Source organism: Pseudophryne corroboree, chromosome 3, assembly GCF_028390025.1.
Source record: "Pseudophryne corroboree isolate aPseCor3 chromosome 3, aPseCor3.hap2, whole genome shotgun sequence".
Classification (NCBI taxonomy): Eukaryota; Metazoa; Chordata; class Amphibia; order Anura; family Myobatrachidae; genus Pseudophryne; species Pseudophryne corroboree.
Window position 1 is genome coordinate 754,005,657 of NC_086446.1, and position 19,703 is coordinate 754,025,359.

Sequence of the window (19,703 nt, forward strand, 5' to 3'; positions counted from 1 at the left end):
AATGGCATCCCAAGAACACCATACCCACTGTGAAGCATGGGGGCGGAAACATCATGCTTTGGGGCTGCTTTTCTGCAAAGGGGACAGGACGACTGCTCCGTATTAAGGAGAGGATGAATGGGGCCATGTATCGTGAGATTTTGGGCAAAAACCTCCTTCCCTCAGTAAGATCATTGAAGATCATTGCTGGGTCTTCAAGCATGACAATGACCCCAAACACACCGCCCGCGCAACTAAGGAGTGGCTCAGTAAGAAGCATTTCAAGGTCCTGGAGTGGCCTAGCCAGTCTCCAGACCTCAACCCAATAGAATATCTGTGGAGGGAGTTGAAAGTCCGTGTTGCCCGGCGACAGCCCCAAAACATGACAGATCTAGAGAAGATCTGCATGGAAGAGTGGGCCAAAATACCTGCTACAGTGTGTGCAAACCTGGTCAATAACTACAGGAAACGTTTGACCTCTGTAATTGCCAACTGAAGTTATAATATTGGGGGTAATTCCAAGTTGATCGCAGCAGGATTTTTTTTAGCAATTGGGCAAAACCATGTGCACTGCAGGGGAGGCAGATATAACATGTGCAGAGAGAGTTAGATTTGGGTGGGTTATTTTGTTTCTGTGCAGGGTAAATACTGGCTGCTTTATTTTTACACTGCAAATTAGATTGCAGATTGAACACACCCCACCCAAATCTAACTCTCTCTGCACATGTTATATCTGCCTCCCCTGCAGTGCACATGGTTTTACCCAATTGCTAAAAAAAAATCCTGCTGCGATCAACTTGGAATTACCCCCGTTGAGTTAAACTTTTTGATTGTCCAAACATTTATTTTCCGCAAGCATATACAAATAAATTGTTTAAAAATCATACAATGTGATTTCCTAGGTTTTTTTTTCCAGATTCTATCTCTCACAGTTGAAGTGTACCTCTCTCACCTTTTTAAGTGGGTCAACTTGCACAATCGGTGGCTGACCAAATACTTTTTTGCCCCACTGTGTATATATATATATAGGCTCTAGGATCTCACACATCCAGCAGCCATGGGGAGTCCAGCATCCACCGGGTTATACCATAGGCCATGCATCACCCCGCCCCCACACTCGGGTCTCATCGAGTCCCACAGAGGTAACAGGTCTCCTAAGTGTCACTGTTCTTAGCAACTTGCACTCGCACTATATCACACCAGTCTGGCAGTGTTGCCAGTCATGTCACCGCTGCAGCTAACGGCACTTCAGCGTCCCAGTTGCCACAGTAACGGGCGCACTCACTATGACGTCACTCAGCCGCGACCGGAAGTACGGCGGCTCCGTCGCGTCTCCGGCCACACACCTGTGCACTCACGGACTCCACGGGGATATAAGGTAAGCACACACACTAGACACTGTTACACACCTTGACAAAGGGGCATGTGAGCCCCGAAACGTCGGCTTCTTGTAATCTTTTTTTGAATACACTTTGTATTGTTTACCAAATCCTCGAGTGCCGCTGTTTCTTTCTGGAATCCTGCATCTACTTCACAGAAGGCACCGAGGTCCTTGACGCCTGACAGGAGAGTGCCAGTCCCATCTGGGATATATATATATATATATATATATATATGTACATTGGGGGTAAAACCTATGCGCCTTCAGTGCTGTGATACTGAATAATATTTCAGTATGATTCTTTACAAATAAATGTGCGTTCCAGATTTTTGCACCCCTATCACATATATATATATATATATATATATATATTATATATATATATCTGCAAATGATGAATGGCACTCCTTTCTAGTACTGCACAACATGCTCTGGTGCCCGTCAGAATTAGATAATATGTACGGAGGCAGGACGGCACTCAGAGACTGGTAACACATAGAAAATCAGCACAGGACGCTGAAGCTGTTTGTCAACGTTTCAGAGTTAAGGGGGGTACACACGGAGAGATCCGTGCTTAAAATCTAAGCAATCTTGCTAGATTGCTTAGATTTTAAGCACGGATCTGCCGTGTGTATGCCCTCCAGCGATAGCGATGCGCGGCCCCGCGCATCGCTATCGCCGATGCTAGATTGAGCCTGCATGCAGGCTCAATCTAGCAGGTCGCTCACTTCACCGTTGTGTGAAGTGAGCGGCCCCCCGTCGGCTTTCCCCCTCGCTCAGCACATCGCGCTGTGCTGAGCGGGGTGAGAGATGTGTGCTGAGCGGTCTGTGTTAAGATCGCTCAGCACACATCTCTCCCGTGAGTACCCCCCTTTAGACTCTTTTAAAGGAGTCTAGCTCTGAAACATTGACAAACCGCTATTTCTGATGCCTGCTTACATTATTGTTTTTGTACTGTGCCGTTTATGGTATTATATCCATCATTTACTATGCTGCTGTATTTCTTCCGCTTACTTCCTGTTTTTAGTATCGCCATGGTGATGAGGGTTTAATGATATTCGTTTACTGGTGCTCAGTAATATGATGTCATCATTTGCTGCCTCTGGGCGGGTGCTTCGTACCGGTCCCGGCGTCCAGCGTGGTTTCACTTTTCTTGTTCACTAGCTATAAAGGTACGTGTATTATGCTTTTATCCTTTAATAAAGTCTGACGACAGTGCTGGGGCACTGAAACGTTACTATAAGGACGTGACCGCTATGTGTCCGTTATTGTAAGCCGTGAGTGCCGCACCTCAATTCTACTATATATATATATATATATATATATATATTTCTCTGACGTCCTAGTGGATGCTGGGTACTCCGTAAGGACCATGGGGAATAGACGGGCTCCGCAGGAGACTGGGCACTCTAAAAGAAAGATTAGGTACTATCTGGTGTGCACTGGCTCCTCCCTCTATGCCCCTCCTCCAGACCTTAGTTAGAATCTGTGCCCGGCTCGAGCTGGTTGCACACTAGGGGCTCTCCTGAGCTTCTAGTAAAGAAAGTATTTGTTAGGTTTTTTATTTTAAGTGAGATCTGCTGGCAACAGACTCACTGCTACGAGGGACTTAGGGGAGAGAAGCGAACCTACCTGCTTGCAGCTAGCTTGGGCTTCTAGGCTACTGGACACCATTAGCTCCAGAGGGATCAAACACAGGCCCAGCCTCGGTCGTCCGGTCCCGGAGCCGCGCCGCCGTCCCCCTTGCAGAGCCAGAAGCAAGAAGAACATCCTGGAAATCGGCGGCTGAAGACTCCGGTCTTCATTAAGGTAGCGCACAGCACTGCAGCTGTGCGCCATTGCTCCCTATGCACACCACATACTCCGGTCACTGATGGGTGCAGGGCGCTGGGGGGGGGGGGGGGCGCCCTGGGCTGCAATTAGAGTACCTTACATGGCGAACAGCACATAATATAGTCTAATAAACTATATATGTGCAAAAATCCCCCGCCATAATATAAATATAAGAGCGGGAGAAGTCCGCCGAGAAGGGGGCGGGGCTATCTCCCTCAGCACACTGGCGCCATTTCTTCTTCACAGCTCCGCTGGAAGACAGCTCCCCGGGCTCTCCCCTGCAGTTTCCAGGCTCAAAGGGTAAAAAAGAGAGGGGGGGCACTAAATTTAGGCGCAAAACTGTATATGTAAAGCAGCTATAGGGAAAAATCACTTTGTGTTAGTGTAAATCCCTGATTATATAGCGCTGTGGTGTGTGCTGGCATACTCTCTCTCTGTCTCCCCAAAGGACTTTGTGGGGTCCTGTCCTCAGTCAGAGCATTCCCTGTGTGTGTGCGGTGTGTCGGTATGGCTGTGTCGACATGTTTGATGAGGAGGCTTATGTGGAGGCGGAGCAGGTGCCGATAAGTGTGATGTCACCCCCTGCGGGGTCGACACCAGAGTGGGTGGATATGTGGAAGGTATTAACCGACAGTGTCAACTCCTTACATAAAAGGCTGGATGACGTAACAGCCGTGGGACAGCCGGCTTCTCAGCCCGTGCCTGCCCAGGCGTCTCAAAGACAGGGTCGGGATTACTATTCCACAATGTTTGTGGTACCGAAACCAGACGGTTCGGTGAGACCCATTCTAAAATTGAAATCCTTGAACACTTATATAAGGAAGTTCAAGTTCAAAATGGAATCGCTCAGGGCGGTTATTGCAAGCCTGGAAGAGGGGGATTACATGGTATCATTGGACATCATGGATGCTTACCTACATGTCCCCATTTACCCACCTCACCAGAAGTACCTCAAGGTTGTGGTACAGAACTGACATTACCAATTCCAGACGTTGCCGTTTGGTCTGTCCACGGCACCGAGGGTGTATTCCAAGGTAATGGCCAAAATGATGATACTCCTTCGAAAGAAGGGAGTTATAATTATCCCGTACTTGGACGATCTCCTTATAAAGGCGAGGTCCAAGGAGCAGTCGTTGATCGGAGTAGCACTATCTCAGGAAGTGCTACAACAGCACGGCTGGATTCTGAATATCCCAAAGTCGCAGCTGGTTCCTACGACGCGTCTGCTGATATTGGGCATATTTCTGGACACAGAACAGAAGAAGGTGTTTCTCCCGGAGGAGAAGGCCAAGGAGTTGTCATCTCTGGTCAGAGACCTCCTGAAACCAAAACAGGTGTCGGTGCATCATTGCACGCGAGTCCTGGAAAAGATGGTAGCTTCTTACGAAGCAATTCCCTTCGGCAGGTTCCATGCAAGGAACTTTCAGTGGGACCTGTTAGACAAGTGAGGATCGCATCTTCAGATGCATCGGCTGATCACCCTGTCCCCGAGGGCCAGGGTGTCTCTGCTGTGGTGGCTGCAGAGTGCTCATCTTCTCGAGGGCCGCAGATTCGGCATTCAGGACTGGGTCCTGGTGACCACGGATGCAAGCCTCCGAGGTTGGGGAGCAGTCACTCAGGGAAGAAATTTCCGAGGACAATGGTCGAGTCAGGAGACTTCCCTACACATAAATATTCTGGACCTAAGGGCCATTTACAATGCTCTAAGGCAAACAGAACCCCTGCTTCAAAACCAGCCGGTGCTGATTCAGTCAGACAACATCACGGCTGTCGCCCATGTAAACCGACAAGGCGGCACAAGAAGCAGGATGGCGTTGGCAGAAGCCACAAGGATTCTCCGATGGGCGGAGTATCACGTGCTAACACTGTCAGCAGTGTTCATTCCGGGTGTGGAAAACTAGGAAGCAGACTTCCTCAGCAGGCACGACCTCCACCCGGGAGAGTGGGGACTTCATCCAGAAGTCTTCACGCAGATTGTGAACCGTTGGGAACGGCCACAGGTGGACATGATGGCGTCCCGCCTCAACAAAAAGCTAAAAAAGTATTGCGCCAGGTCATGAGACCATCAGGCGATAGCTGTGGACGCACTAGTGACACCGTGGGTGTACCAGTCGGTTTATGTGTTCCCTCCTCTTCCTCTCATACCCAAGGTACTGAGGATAGTAAGTAAGAGAGGAGTAAGAACTATACTCGTAGTTCCGGATTGGCCAAGAAGAACTTGGTACCCAGAACTACAAGAAATGATCTCGGAGGACCCATGGCCTCTGTCTCTCAGACAGGACCTGTTACTGCAGAGGCCCTGTCTGTTCCAAGACTTACCGCGGCTGCGTTTGAAGGCTTGGCGGTTGAACGCCGAATCCTAACGGAAAAGGGCGTTCCAGATGAAGTGATTCCTACGCTGTTGAAGGCTAGGAAAGACGCTGCCTGAAGTTCAGACGTTGTTAAGGGAGTGCTGCATATTCAGCCCCATTTTGTGCCTCCAGTGGCACCTTGGGATCTCAACGTAGTGTTGGATTTCCTAAAATCACATTGTTTTGTGCCACTTCAGAACGTGGAGTTGAAGTATCTCACGTGGAAAGTGGTCATATATATATTTGGCCTTGGCTTCGGCTAGGCGTGTGTCAGAATTGGCGGCTTTGTCATGTGAAAGCCCTTATCTGATCTTCCATAGGGACAGGGCAGAATTGAGGATTCGTCCCCAATTTCTCCCTACGGTGGTATCAGCGTTTCATTTGAACCAACCTATTGTGGTGCCTGCGGCTACTCGGGACTTGGAGGCCTCCAAGTTGCTGGACGTAGTCCGGGCCCTGAAAATCTATGTTTTCAGGACGGCTAGAGTCAGAAATACTGACTCGCTGTTATCCTGCATGCACCCAACAAGCTGGGTGCTCCTGCTTCTAAGCAGACTATTGCTCGCTGGATCTGTAGCACGATTCAACTTGCACATTCTGCGGCTGGACTGCCGCATCCTAAATCAGTAAAAGCCCATTCCACGAGGAAGGGGGCTCTTCTTGGGTGGCTGCCCAAGGGGTCTCGGCATTACAACTTTGCCGAGCTGCTACCTGGTCGGGGTCAAACACGTTTGCAAAATTCTACAAGTTTGATACCCTGGCTGAGGAGGACCTTGAGTTTGCTCATGCGGTGCTGCAGAGTCATCCGTACTCTCCCGCCCGTTTGGGAGCTTTGGTATAATCCCCATGGTCCTTACGGAGTACCCAGCATCCACTAGGACGTCAGAGAAAATAAGAATTTACTCACCGGTAATTCTATTTCTCGTAGTCCGTAGTGGATGCTGGAAGCCCGTCCCAAGTGCGGACTCTCTGCAATACGTGTATATAGTTATTGCTTAACTAAAGGGTTATTGTTATGAGCCATCTGTTAATGAGGCTCATTTGTTGTTCATACTGTTAACTGGGTATAGTTATCACAAGTTGTACGGTGTGATTGGTGTGGCTGGTATGAGTCTTACCCTGGATTCCAAATCCTTTCCTTGTAGTGTCAGCTCTTCCGGCACAGTTTCCCTAACTGAGGTCTGGAGGAGGAGCATAGAGGGAGGAGCCAGTGCACACCAGATAGTACCTAATCTTTCTTTTAGAGTGCCCAGTCTCCTGCGGAGCCCGTCTATTCCCCATGGTCCTTACGGAGTACCCAGCATCCACTACGGACTACGAGAGATAGAATTACCGGTGAGTAAATTCTTATTTTATTACACATACATGCGCATATACATACCCACCCACCCACGGAAACCCCCCTCACTAAATCCTGTGTTTGCCCCTGGCAATTACAGCTGTGATTTCATATGCAGTTTAATGTGTGAAAATATGCTAATACTGCCGCCTGGAACGGTATTGATACCAGTAACACAGAAAAATGAGAAAATGCAGGTGCACGCTCTTTAGTACTAAGCACTGGTAATCCAAATAATTATAATGAACTCTGCAATAGAACATAGAGTACATGCGAGGTGCTTAGCATCATTTTGGCCAAAAAATATGGGCCCACCAACTGCGACCAGGTGACCTCATCTGGTGGGTCTCTAACACTAAGGTTCAAATCCAGGGCACGGGCCCCCGCCCCCCCCCCAGTCCAGCACAAACCAACCACCCCACGGTGTCACGTTTTAGTGTTAAAAGTGTTACGTTAGCGAGAAGCAGCAGTTATGTGTTGAGAGTGTTATATGGGTGAGAGATAATAATTAGAGTGTTAAAAAGTGTTACATTAGCGAGAAGCAGCAGTTATGTGATGAGAGTGTTATATGGGTGAGAGATAATAATTAGAGTGTTAAAATAAAAAGTGTTACATTAGCGAGAAGCAGCAGCTATGTGTGAGCTAAATCCCTCATCCACTCACTGGTCATCTCCAGATTGGACTACTGCAATCTCCTCTTATCTGGCCTCCCTCAAAAATACCTCTCTCCACTCCAATCTATCCTCAATGCTGCTGCCCGTCTCATCTTCCTCACCAAACACACCACATCCACATCCCCTCTCTTGCAGGACCTTCAATGGCTTCCCTTCCCTTTCAGGATCCAGTTCAAGCTTCTCACACTCACCTACAAAGCCCTCACCCAGTTTTCTCCCTCTTAAATCTCTGACCATATCTCTCTTTACATTCCCACCCGTCCTCATCGCTCTGCTAATGCACGTCGTCTCTCCTGCCAACGGATTACCTCCTCCTACTCCTACCTCCAAGATTTTGCACGTGCTGCACCACTTCTCTGGAATTATCTTCCTCTCCCCATCCGACTCTCCACCTCTCTACAAAACTTCAAACAGGCTCTCAAGACTCACTTCTTCACCAAACCCAGCCAACTCTCCTTCTAACCCTCTTGTCTATGCTCACTGTCTACCCCTCCTGTGTCACCCCTGTCTGTTAGCCCCTCATGTTTTAGATTGTAAGCTCGCAAGAGCAGGGACTTCTTTCCTCATGTGCCTTTCCTTTTCTTACTTACACTATCTTATACTCCATACCAGTGGCGTGCGGTGAGGTCAGTGGCTGGTGAGGCACTGCAGCCATAAAGTCCGCCGAATCCCGCCGATGACCCCTACCAACGCTGAGCCAAAGCCCACTACTGCCCCTGAGCCGATGCCCGCTACCCCTGCCACCGCCAATGGCTTACAAAATCGCCCTCCATCATCTGCCCCGACCCTCCAAAACTAATTTGCATCTCAGTCCGATGCCGCCACCATTGCCCGGAGCCTGCCTGCTTATCAAACATGTGATGAGCAGGCGGCTAATATATTGTACATTTTTATAGAAGAAAAAAATAGTGTTTGGGACTGGGGGAGAGTGGGAGGAGAACATGAATGCAATTTTGTTGTCCAGGGCTTCCATTAACTTAATAGCACCGTGGGTGTGGCGCTATTAAGTTAATGGAAGTCCTGGACAACAAAATAGCCAGCAGTGGGTGACAGGGAGAGGGTGACGCCAAAGAGAGGTTGACAGCACTGGGTGACAGGGAGTGGGTGACGCCAGGGAGAGGGTGGCACGCTATGTTTGTATTTGCCTATGTCTGTATGTGCTGCTCTATGTCTGTATGTGCCTATGTCAGTATGTGCTCCTGTATGTCCGTATGTGCCTATGTTTGTGCTCCTCTATGTCCCTATGTGGAATGATATGTCTGTATGTGCTCCTGTATGTCCGTATGTGCCTATGTCCATATGTGCTCCTGTATGTCCGTATGTGCTCATGTATGTCCATATGTGCCTATGTCTGTATTTGCTCCTGTATGTCCGTATGTGTCTATGTTTGTGTTCCTTTAAGTCCGTTTGTGGCACACAGGGCCGGTGCTAGGGTGTTCGGTGCCCTCCTGCATACTATAAATTTGCGCCCTCCCATACAAAGCAGTGACATGTATACACATAATGCTACCTGCAGCAGTGCCGCTTACACACGTAATGCTCCCTGTACCAGTGACGCTTTCACACGTAACGCCCCCTGTACCAGTGACGCTTACACACATAACGCCCCCTGTGCCAGTGATGCTTACACACGTAACGCTCCCTGTACCAGAGACGCTTTCACACGTAACGCCCCCTGTACCAGTGACGCTTACACACATAACGCCCCCTGTGCCAGTGACGCTTACACATGTAACGCCCCCTGTACCAGTGACACTTACACATGTAACGCCCCCCTGTACCAGTGACGCTTACACAAGTAACACCCCCTGTGCCAGTGACGCTTACACACGTATCGCCCCCTGTACCTGTGACGCTTTCACACGTAACGCCCCCTGTACCAGTGACGCTTACGCACATAACGCCCCCTGTACCAGTGACGCTTACACAAGTAACACCCCCTGTACCAGTGACGCTTACACACGTATCGCCCCCTGTACCAGTGATGCTTTCACACGTAACGCCCCCTGTACCAGTGACGCTTACACACATAACGCCCCCTGTACCAGTGACGCTTACACAAGTAACACCCCCTGTACCAGTGTCGCTTACACACGTATCGCCCCCTGTACCAGTGACGCTTTCACACGTAACGCCCCCTGTACCAGTGACGCTTACACACGTAACGCCCCCTGTAGCAGTGACGCTTACACACGCAACGCTCCCTCTAGCAGTGATGCTTATACACGATATGCCGCAGTCACACACACACAGATACATACTGTACATACATTACACACATACACATACATACACACACACTTTCACTCAATCACATCACCTCCCCCCTCGTGTCATCTCTCAGCACGCCATCACCTCTCCCCTCGTGTCATCTCTCAGCACGCCATCACCTCCCCCCTCGTGTCATCTCTCAGCACGCCATCACCTCCCCCCTCGTGTCATCTCTCAGCACGCCATCATCTTCCCCCTCGTGTCATCTATCAGCACGCCATCATTTCCCCCCTCGTGTCATCTCTCAGCGCGCCATCATCTCCCCCCTCGTGTTATCTCTCAGCACGCCATCACCTCCTCCCTCGTGTCATCTCTCAGCACGCCATCACCTAACTCCTTGTGTCATCTCTCAGCACACCATCATCTTGAACTAAGAATTGGCGAGGTAGGCCACATAGCAGGCTAGCAGACATACATTGTGCTCAACAACAACAGCTTAATACTGTATGTACATCTAGGATTAGTAGCAGCGGAGTGTTGGCCTGCTGCCGGTATACTTGGGTACAGAATAACATGAAGGAATATGAGACAATAGACAGCTGGACACAACATATAAACAATGTTCTCATCCAATCCTCCAGCGGGGTATGTGCTCAATGCTGTTCAATAAGTGACTATTAGCCCATTTTTCTTTATTTGTTCTGTGCAGGGAAATACACTTACATTGTATTACCTTCCCTGTACCTTTAGGAATGAAATAAAAGCAGGTAAGCAATTGCTTGAAGTGTGTATGGCAGAGCTGCGCTGTTGCGCTTCCTTACTGCGCTCCAATGACACTCACTTTTAACTTATAAACTAAAAGTGAGTGACATTGGAGCACAGTAAGGAAGCGCAACAGCACAGCTTTGCCATACACACTTCTAACACTAAAGCTGCACACAAACAGCCGAGTGCATTAACCAGTAGTGAAGCACAGTAGATCAAACTGTTGCATACCTGCCTTTATTTCCTTCCACCACGGGCAGGTAGGAGGACAGCAGCTTCGCCTTCTCCTCCGCTCCTCATCATCATAGCCAGATAGCGCGGACGGGCGGCCTTGAGCGGCCACAGCACACAGGACAGATGCAGTCAGACTTCGAAGAGCGTGGGTGGGAGGACAACAGCTTCACCTGTGAAAGTGCAGGAGAAGGCGCTGAAGTGCTGCAACTAAGCGGCGCTGGCGCTGGCAGTGCTTACATATATTACTGACCTTTGCCTTTGAAATGAGAGTAGACGGCCTGCGGAGGACGGACCCGCTGCATCCGAGTGACTGTGCGCACACAGGGAGACCGAGCTAGCTGGCTCCCTGAGCAGTGCAGGGTGCTGAGGTCCGGGAGCTTAGCTCCCAGTGCCCCAGCGCCATGTGCAGACAGAGAAGGCGCTCAGACGGAGCTTGTTATCTGCACTGGGACCGGGAGCTCAGCTTACCGCTGCACACACCCCCGAATCCACCACTGCCCAATTACCTCCTTCTCAGTGACAGGGACGTGCTTTCATATGGGCTGAAAGCACGCCCCTGTCAAAGCGGCACTTATACCAGTGCCGCTTGCAGGGCTTTTTTTCAATGGGATTTTACTCCCTGCTGCTTGGCCCCGCCCACCGCTTCCGGCACTTTAACATAGCCAGCAGGAGGCACCGACAGCGGTGCCTCCTAAACACTTTTAACATGTACTTTTGCAAAGATCGAAATGATTAAAATAATACAAATATACTTATGACACAAAATCTGTGTCATAAGTATCTTCTTTGTATTATTTGAATCATTAATGACAGGGGAGGCACTGCCTCCCCTGACTGCACGTCCCTGCTCCATACTCCCTCTGATGGCACCTAAACCCGGATTTTCTATACCTGTCCTTTATTGTCTTGAACTGTAAGTGCTGTTTTCTTGCTTGCTCATTTGATTATGTACTGTGTAATGGGCGCTGCGGATCCCTTGTGGCGCCATATAAATAAAGGATAATGATAATAATAATAATAATAATAATAATGTGTTGAGAGTGTTATATGGGTGAGGGATTATAATTAGAGTGTTAAAAAGCGTTACATTAGCGAGAAACAGCAGCCATGGGTTGAGATTATTACATCGGTGAGAGGCAATAACCAGAAGGGACGTAGTTAAAATGGCGGATGTCGGGATATCCCGGCGTTTAGGAGCCCAACGCCGGAATCCCGACAGCCGACACATTGCCGGTGATCAGAATGCCGACACAAACACCCCATGTGATGTTGTTGGTGCTGTATTACAGATGTTTTTTTTTCTTATTGATACATAATAGTGAAGGCATTTGTTGTACATAACAGAAGTATTTAACCCGTTCACCGCTGAGTGGTTTTTTGGCCCCTGTGCTGAGGCCATTTTTCGATCTTGGCGCTTGTCACACTTCCAACATCAGTATAACTGGGGGGGTTTTATTCAGCACCCACATATATTATACCTTGTTATTTTTTTTTTCAGAAGACTTTGTATTTTCAGAAAATTACACTAGTCTTTTGCTTATCCTAACACAGCAAATAAAATGTAACCAAAGCTGCCAAACCGTGAACCAAAGGCAAACAGTAAGTTTTTATTGTATATAAACACCACAAAATAAAGACTTTGTGGTTCTTGTGTCAACATTAATCCACCAAAATAGCAAACAGCAGGCTTCTACTGTACTTGTGGGTTTACACCACAGAACCTGCCCTTGAAAACCATCATGTAATTTTATTTTGTGCAAATTTTTCCCATGTTAACTTAAAGTCTTACTATGTCTAGGAATAATATGGAGCCCAACCGTGGACAATCTACCGCATTAAATAAGAGGACCCCGTTTTTTTATGTACTTTGGGGGATATGTATCATAGCTTGCAGAGATGAAAGGGCCTGATTCAAGTAAAGCAAAAACAAAGGCCCTCATTCCGAGTTGATCGGTCGCAAGGCGAATTTAGCAGAGTTACACACGCTAAGCCGCCGCCTACTGGGAGTGAATCTTAGCTTCTTAAAATTGCGACCGATGTATTCGCAATATTGCGATTACTAACTACTTAGCAGTTTCAGAGTAGCTTCAGACTTACTCTGCCTGTGCGATCATTTCAGTGCTTGTCGTTCCTGGTTGACGTCACAAACACACCCAGCGTTCGCCCAGGCACTCCCACCGTTTCCCCGGCCACTCCTGCGTTTTTTCCGGAAACGGTAGCGTTTTCAGCCACACGCCCCTGAAACGCCGTGTTTCCGCCCAGTAACACCCATTTCCTGTCAATCACATTACGATCGCCGGAGCGAAGAAAAAGCCGTGAGTAAAATTACTTTCTTCATAGTAAAGTTACTTGGCGCAGTCGCAGTGCGAACATTGCGCATGCGTACTAAGCGGATTTTCACTGCGATGCGATGAAAAATACCGAGCGAACAACTCGGAATGAGGGCCTAAGCAAGTAACTTTGTGTCTGGAAGAAACCATGTTGCCATGCAAGGGGAGTAAATACATTTATATTGTTTCTGTGCAGGGTACATACAGGCTGCTTTTGCATGCAGCCCACAGATGTTAGATAGCTTTATTTTTACTCTACAATTTAGATTTCAGTTTGAACACTCCCCACCCAAATCTAACTCTTTCTGCACATGTTACATCTGCCCAACCTGCAGTGCAGCATGGTTTTGCCCACTTGCATGTGTTTTTGCTTTACTTACAAACAGGTATCTTGCCCAAAGTACCAACCAATTAACTTCTAACTTTTATTCATTTGACAGGAGCTGATTGGTTAGTAGTATGGGGTAGATGTACTAAGCAGTGGAGAAGTGGGTCATGGCAACCAATCAGCTGCTCTGTATAATGTTATAGAATGCACTTGGTAAAGGGTTACTTCAAAGCTGATTGGTTACCATGGCAAACTTCTCCACTGGCTCACTTCTCCACTCTTATCACTGCTTCATACATCTACCCCAACTCTCACTTTATCTCTCTCCAAGCTTTGATACATATAGCCCTTTGATTGTTTTTCTTGTTTGTTATTGTCTTGTGATCCTAGACATGTATCTTGATTTGCTCTATGCCTATACTTTGTACTGTATTACCAGTATACCTGTACTATGTTTCCTATTGTTGGTATCATAATTTAATAAAGAAAAAGTTGTTTGGTTAAGAAAAACATGGATGGCCACACTTTGGCAGCTGTTATTATGCAGGTTATAGGTCATGTACATGTAAAACGTTTGTTTTTCGTAGCACGGAGAAACATTGGTGATCACAAGACAATAACTACTAAGGGGCCCCAACGTTCTCTCTAAAATGGGTATCCCTTCATTTTTTGAAGCCAGTCTGGGAAAGATCTTACTTCATGCCTGGACTACATTTCGTGGGGATAGGGACCAGCAGCTTCGAGAGTGGTGGGCATGACCCCAAAAATGGAGAGCCTGTGCTCGCGGTCATGGCATTTCCTGTGAAGCCATGCCCCCTGACACAAGGTCACTTCCCTTTCAGGCATGCGTGCCTTCATGCCTGGCACAATCACCATTTCAATGTACAAAAAGTTGGGAGGTATGCCCGTGTGTGCATTGACGGCACTTGGGGATAAGGTAACTTATTTTTTGGGGGTGCTATACCCGCCACTGTGAAGGATGAGTGGGACTCGTTCTTAACACTGTGGGTGTAGCCCCACTCATCCTATGCAGCAGAGGGGTTAAATGATGGGCATTATTTAAAGCACAAACAGTGAATATTAGGTGGCTCTGATAGTTACTGTATTTATAGTTCATCAACAGTTTTTACATATTAACTATATAGAACTCTGGTCTCTGCCATATTTTTAATTCTACTGTGGATTGCTGGTAGAATTTCCTGAGCCACTTGCTTTTCTCTTAGTTGTCCATCTTTTCTCTTAGTACATCCTCTGTTTTTTCTCTTAGTTGCCCATCTTTTCTTAGTACATCCTCTGTCTTTTCTCTTAGTTGCCCATCTTACAATTTGCCAGCTCAGCTTTATAAGGAGAATCCGCTTGCCAGTGGTATGGCCAAGTTTTGAAATGATGGGGGGCAAAGGGTAAGAGTTAGGCACCAGCTGTTTAGCAAAATGTGGTAATGAATGGGAGAAGACTGTTGTGTGTACAGACTCAACCATAGCAGTGTTGTATAGTATGATATAACAGTGTTGTATAGTGTGATATGGCAGTGTTGTATAGTATGATATAACAGTGTTGTATAGTATGATATGGCAGTGTTGTATAGTATGACATAACAGTGTTGTATAGTATGATATAGCAGTGTTGTATAGTATGATATAACAGTGTTGTATAGTATGATATGGCAGTGTTGTATAGTATGACATAACAGTGTTGTATAGTATGATATGGCAGTGTTGTATAGTATGATATGGCAGTGTTGTATAGTATGATATGGCAGTGTTGTATAGTATGATATGGCAGTGTTGTATAGTATGATATGGCAGTGTTGTATAGTATGATATGGCAGTGTTGTATAGTATGATATGGCAGTGTTGTATAGTATGATATGGCAGTGTTGAATAGTATGATATGGCAGTGTTGTATAGTATGATATGGCAGTGTTGTATAGTATGATATGGCAGTGTTGTATAGTATGATATGGCAGTGTTGTATAGTATGATATGGCAGTGTTGTATAGTATGATATGGCAGTGTTGTATAGTATGATATAACAGTGTTGTATAGTATGATATAACAGTGTTGTATAGTATGATATAACAGTGTTGTATAGTATGATATGGCAGTGTTGTATAGTATGATATAACAGTGTTGTACAGTATGATATAACAGTGTTGTATAGTATGATACAGCAGTGTTGTATAGTATGATATAGCAGTGTTGTATAGTATGATATGGCTGTGTTGTATAGTATGATATAACAGTGTTGTATAGTATGATATGGCAGTGTTGTATAGTATGATATAACAGTGTTGTATAGTATGATATAGCAGTGTTGTATAGCAGGATATGGCTGTGTTGTATAGTATGATATAACAGTGTTGTATAGTATGATATAACAGTGTTGTATGGTATGATGTAGCAGTGTTGTATAGTATGATATAGCAGTGTTGTATAGTATGATATAGCAGTGTTGTATAGTATGATATAGCAGTGTTGTATAGTATGATGTAGCAGTGTTGGATAGTATGATGTAGCAGTGTTGTATATATGGCAGTGCTGTATAGTATGATATAAAAGTGTTGTATAGTATGATATAACAGTGTTGTATAGTATGATATAGCAGTGTTGTATAGTATGATGTAGCAGTGTTGTATAGTATGATGTAGCAGTGTTGTATAGTATGATATGGCAGTGCTGTATAGTATGATATAACAGTGTTGTATAGTATGATATAACAGTGTTGTATAGTATGATGTAGCAGTGTTGTATAGTATGATATGGCTGTGTTGTATACTATGATATAACAGTGTTGTATAGTATGATATGGCAGTGTTGTATAGTATGATATAACAGTGTTGTATAGTATGATATAGCAGTGTTGTATAGTATGATATAACAGTGTTGTATAGTATGATATAGCAGTGTTTATAGTAGTGATGAGCGGGTTCGGTTTCTCGGAATCCGAACCCCCCCCCGAACTTCAGCCTTTTTACACGGATCCGAGGCAGACTCGGATCTTCCCGCCTTGCTCGGCTAACCCGAGCGCGCCCGAACGTCATCATCCCGCTGTCGGATTCTTGCGAGGCTCGTATTCTATCGCGAGACTCGGATTCTATATAAGGAGCCGCGCGTCGCCGCCATTTTCACACGTGCATTGAGATTGATAGGGAGAGGACGTGGCTGGCGTCCTCTCCGTTTATAGAGAAGAGAGTAGAGAGTTAGAGACCCTATTTACTAATTTTGGGGAGCATATTAGGACTGGAGTACTACTACTTGCTGATAGTGTGACCAGTGACCATCAGTTTAATTAATCCGTTCTCTGCCTGAAAAAAAACGATACACAGTGTGACACAGTCACATACCATATCTGTGCTCAGCCTCAGTGTGCTGCATCATCATATGTAATACTGTATATCTGACTGTGCTGAGTGCTCACTGCTCACACAGCTTAATTGTGGGGGAGACTGGGGAGCAGTTAGAGCAGGAGTACATAAATAATATATTTTAAGTACAGTGCACACTTTTGCTGCCAGAGTGCCACACTGCCAGTGTGACTGACCAGTGACCACACTGACCACCAGTATATTGTGATGGTCTGCTTAGGACGGAGTACTACTTGCTGATAGTGTGACCAGTGACCAGTGACCACCACCAGTTTAATTAATCCGTTCTCTGCCTGAAAAAAAACGATACACAGTGTGACACAGTCACATACCATATCTGTGCTCAGCCCAGTGTGCTGCATCATATGTAATACTGTATATCATTATCTGACTGTGCTGAGTGCTCACTGCTCACACAGCTTAATTGTGGGGGAGACTGGGAAGCAGTTATAGCAGGAGTACATATTTTAAGTACAGTGCACACTTTTGCTGCCAGAGTGCCACTGCCAGTGTGACTGACCAGTGACCACTGACCACCAGTATATTGTGATTGTCTGCTGACCACCAGTATATTGTGATTGTCTGCCTGAAAAAGTTAAACACTCGTCGTGTGGTGTTTTTATAAACGCATTCTGCAGACAGTGTCCAGCAGGTCCGTCATTACATAATATATACCTGTCCGGCTGCAGTACTAGTGTGATATATATATATTTTAATTTTATCTCATTATCATCCAGTCTATATTAGCAGCAGACACAGTACGGTAGTCCACGGCTGTAGCTACCTCTGTGTCGGCAGTCGCTCGTCCATCCATAATTGTATACCACCTACCTGTGTTTTTTTTTTTTTTCTATCTTCTTGATACTAGTAGCTTACTTTAGGAGTCTGCAGTGCTGACAGACAGTGTCCAGCAGGTCCGTCATTACATAATATATACCTGTCCGGCTGCAGTACTAGTGTGATATATATATATATATATATTTTAATTTTATCTCATTATCATCCAGTCTATATTAGCAGCAGACACAGTACGGTAGTCCACGGCTGTAGCTACCTCTGTGTCGGCAGTCGCTCGTCCATCCATAATTGTATACCACCTACCCGTGTTTTTTTTTTTTTTTCCTATCTTCTTGATACTAGTAGCTTACTTTAGGAGTCTGCAGTGCTGACAGGCAGTGTCCAGCAGGTCCGTCATTACATAATATATACCTGTCCGGCTGCAGTACTAGTGTGATATATATATATATATTTCTCTATCGTCCTAGTGGATGCTGGGGTTCCTGAAAGGACCATGGGGAATAGCGGCTCCGCAGGAGACAGGGCACAAAAAGTAAAGCTTTAGGATCAGGTGGTGTGCACTGGCTCCTCCCCCTATGACCCTCCTCCAAGCCTCAGTTAGATTTTTGTGCCCGGCCGAGAAGGGTGCAATCTAGGTGGCTCTCCTAAAGAGCTGCTTAGAAAAGTTTAGCTTAGGTTTTTTATTTTACAGTGAGTCCTGCTGGCAACAGGATCACTGCAACGAGGGACTTAGGGGAGAAGAAGTGAACTCACCTGCGTGCAGGATGGATTGGCTTCTTGGCTACTGGACATTAGCTCCAGAGGGACGATCACAGGTACAGCCTGGATGGTCACCGGAGCCTCGCCGCCGGCCCCCTTGCAGATGCTGAAACGAGAAGAGGTCCAGAATCGGCGGCAGAAGACTCCTCAGTCTTCTTAAGGTAGCGCACAGCACTGCAGCTGTGCGCCATTTTCCTCTCAGCACACTTCACACGGCAGTCACTGAGGGTGCAGGGCGCTGGGAGGGGGGCGCCCTGGGAGGCAAATGAAAACCTTTTTTGGCTAAAAATACCTCACATATAGCCTCCGGGGGCTATATGGAGATATTTAACCCCTGCCAGAATCCGTTAAGAGCGGGAGACGAGGCCGCCGAAAAAGGGGCGGGGCCTATCTCCTCAGCACACAGCGCCATTTTCCCTCACAGAAAGGCTGGAGGGAAGGCTCCCAGGCTCTCCCCTGCACTGCACTACAGAAACAGGGTTAAAACAGAGAGGGGGGGCACTAATTTGGCGTTAGAAATATATAAAAAAGATGCTATAAGGGAAAACACTTATATAAGGTTGTCCCTATATAATTATAGCGTTTTTGGTGTGTGCTGGCAAACTCTCCCTCTGTCTCTCCAAAGGGCTAGTAGGTCCTGTCCTCTATCAGAGCATTCCCTGTGTGTGTGCTGTGTGTCGGTACGTGTGTGTCGACATGTATGAGGACGATGTTGGTGAGGAGGCGGAGCAATTGCCTGTAATGGTGATGTTACTCTCTAGGGAGTCGACACCGGAATGGATGGCTTATTTAGGGAATTACGTGATAATGTCAACACGCGCCAAGGTCGGTTGACGACATGAGACGGCCGACAAACAATTAGTACCGGTCCAGACGTCTCAAAAACACCGTCAGGGGTTTTAAAAAACGTATTCCTTATTAGGGCCACACGTTAAGGGCAATGAAGGAGGTGTTACATATTTCTGATACTACAAGTACCACAAAAGAGGGTATTATGTGGGATGTGAAAAAACTACCGTAGTTTTTCCTGAATCAGATAAATTAAATGAAGTGTGTGATGATGCGTGGGTTCCCCCCGATAGAAAATATGGGCGGTATACCCTTTCCCGCCAGAAGTTAGGGCGCGTTGGGAAACACCCCTTAGGGTGGATAAGGCGCTCACACGCTTATCAGAACAAGTGGCGGTACCGTCTATAGATAGGGCCGTCCTCAAGGAGCCAGCTGACAGGAGGCTGGAAAAATATCATAAAAAGTATATACACACATACTGGTGTTATACTGCGACCAGCGATCGCCTCAGCCTGGATGTGCAGAGCTGGGGTGGCTTGGACGGATTCCCTGACTAAAAATATTGATA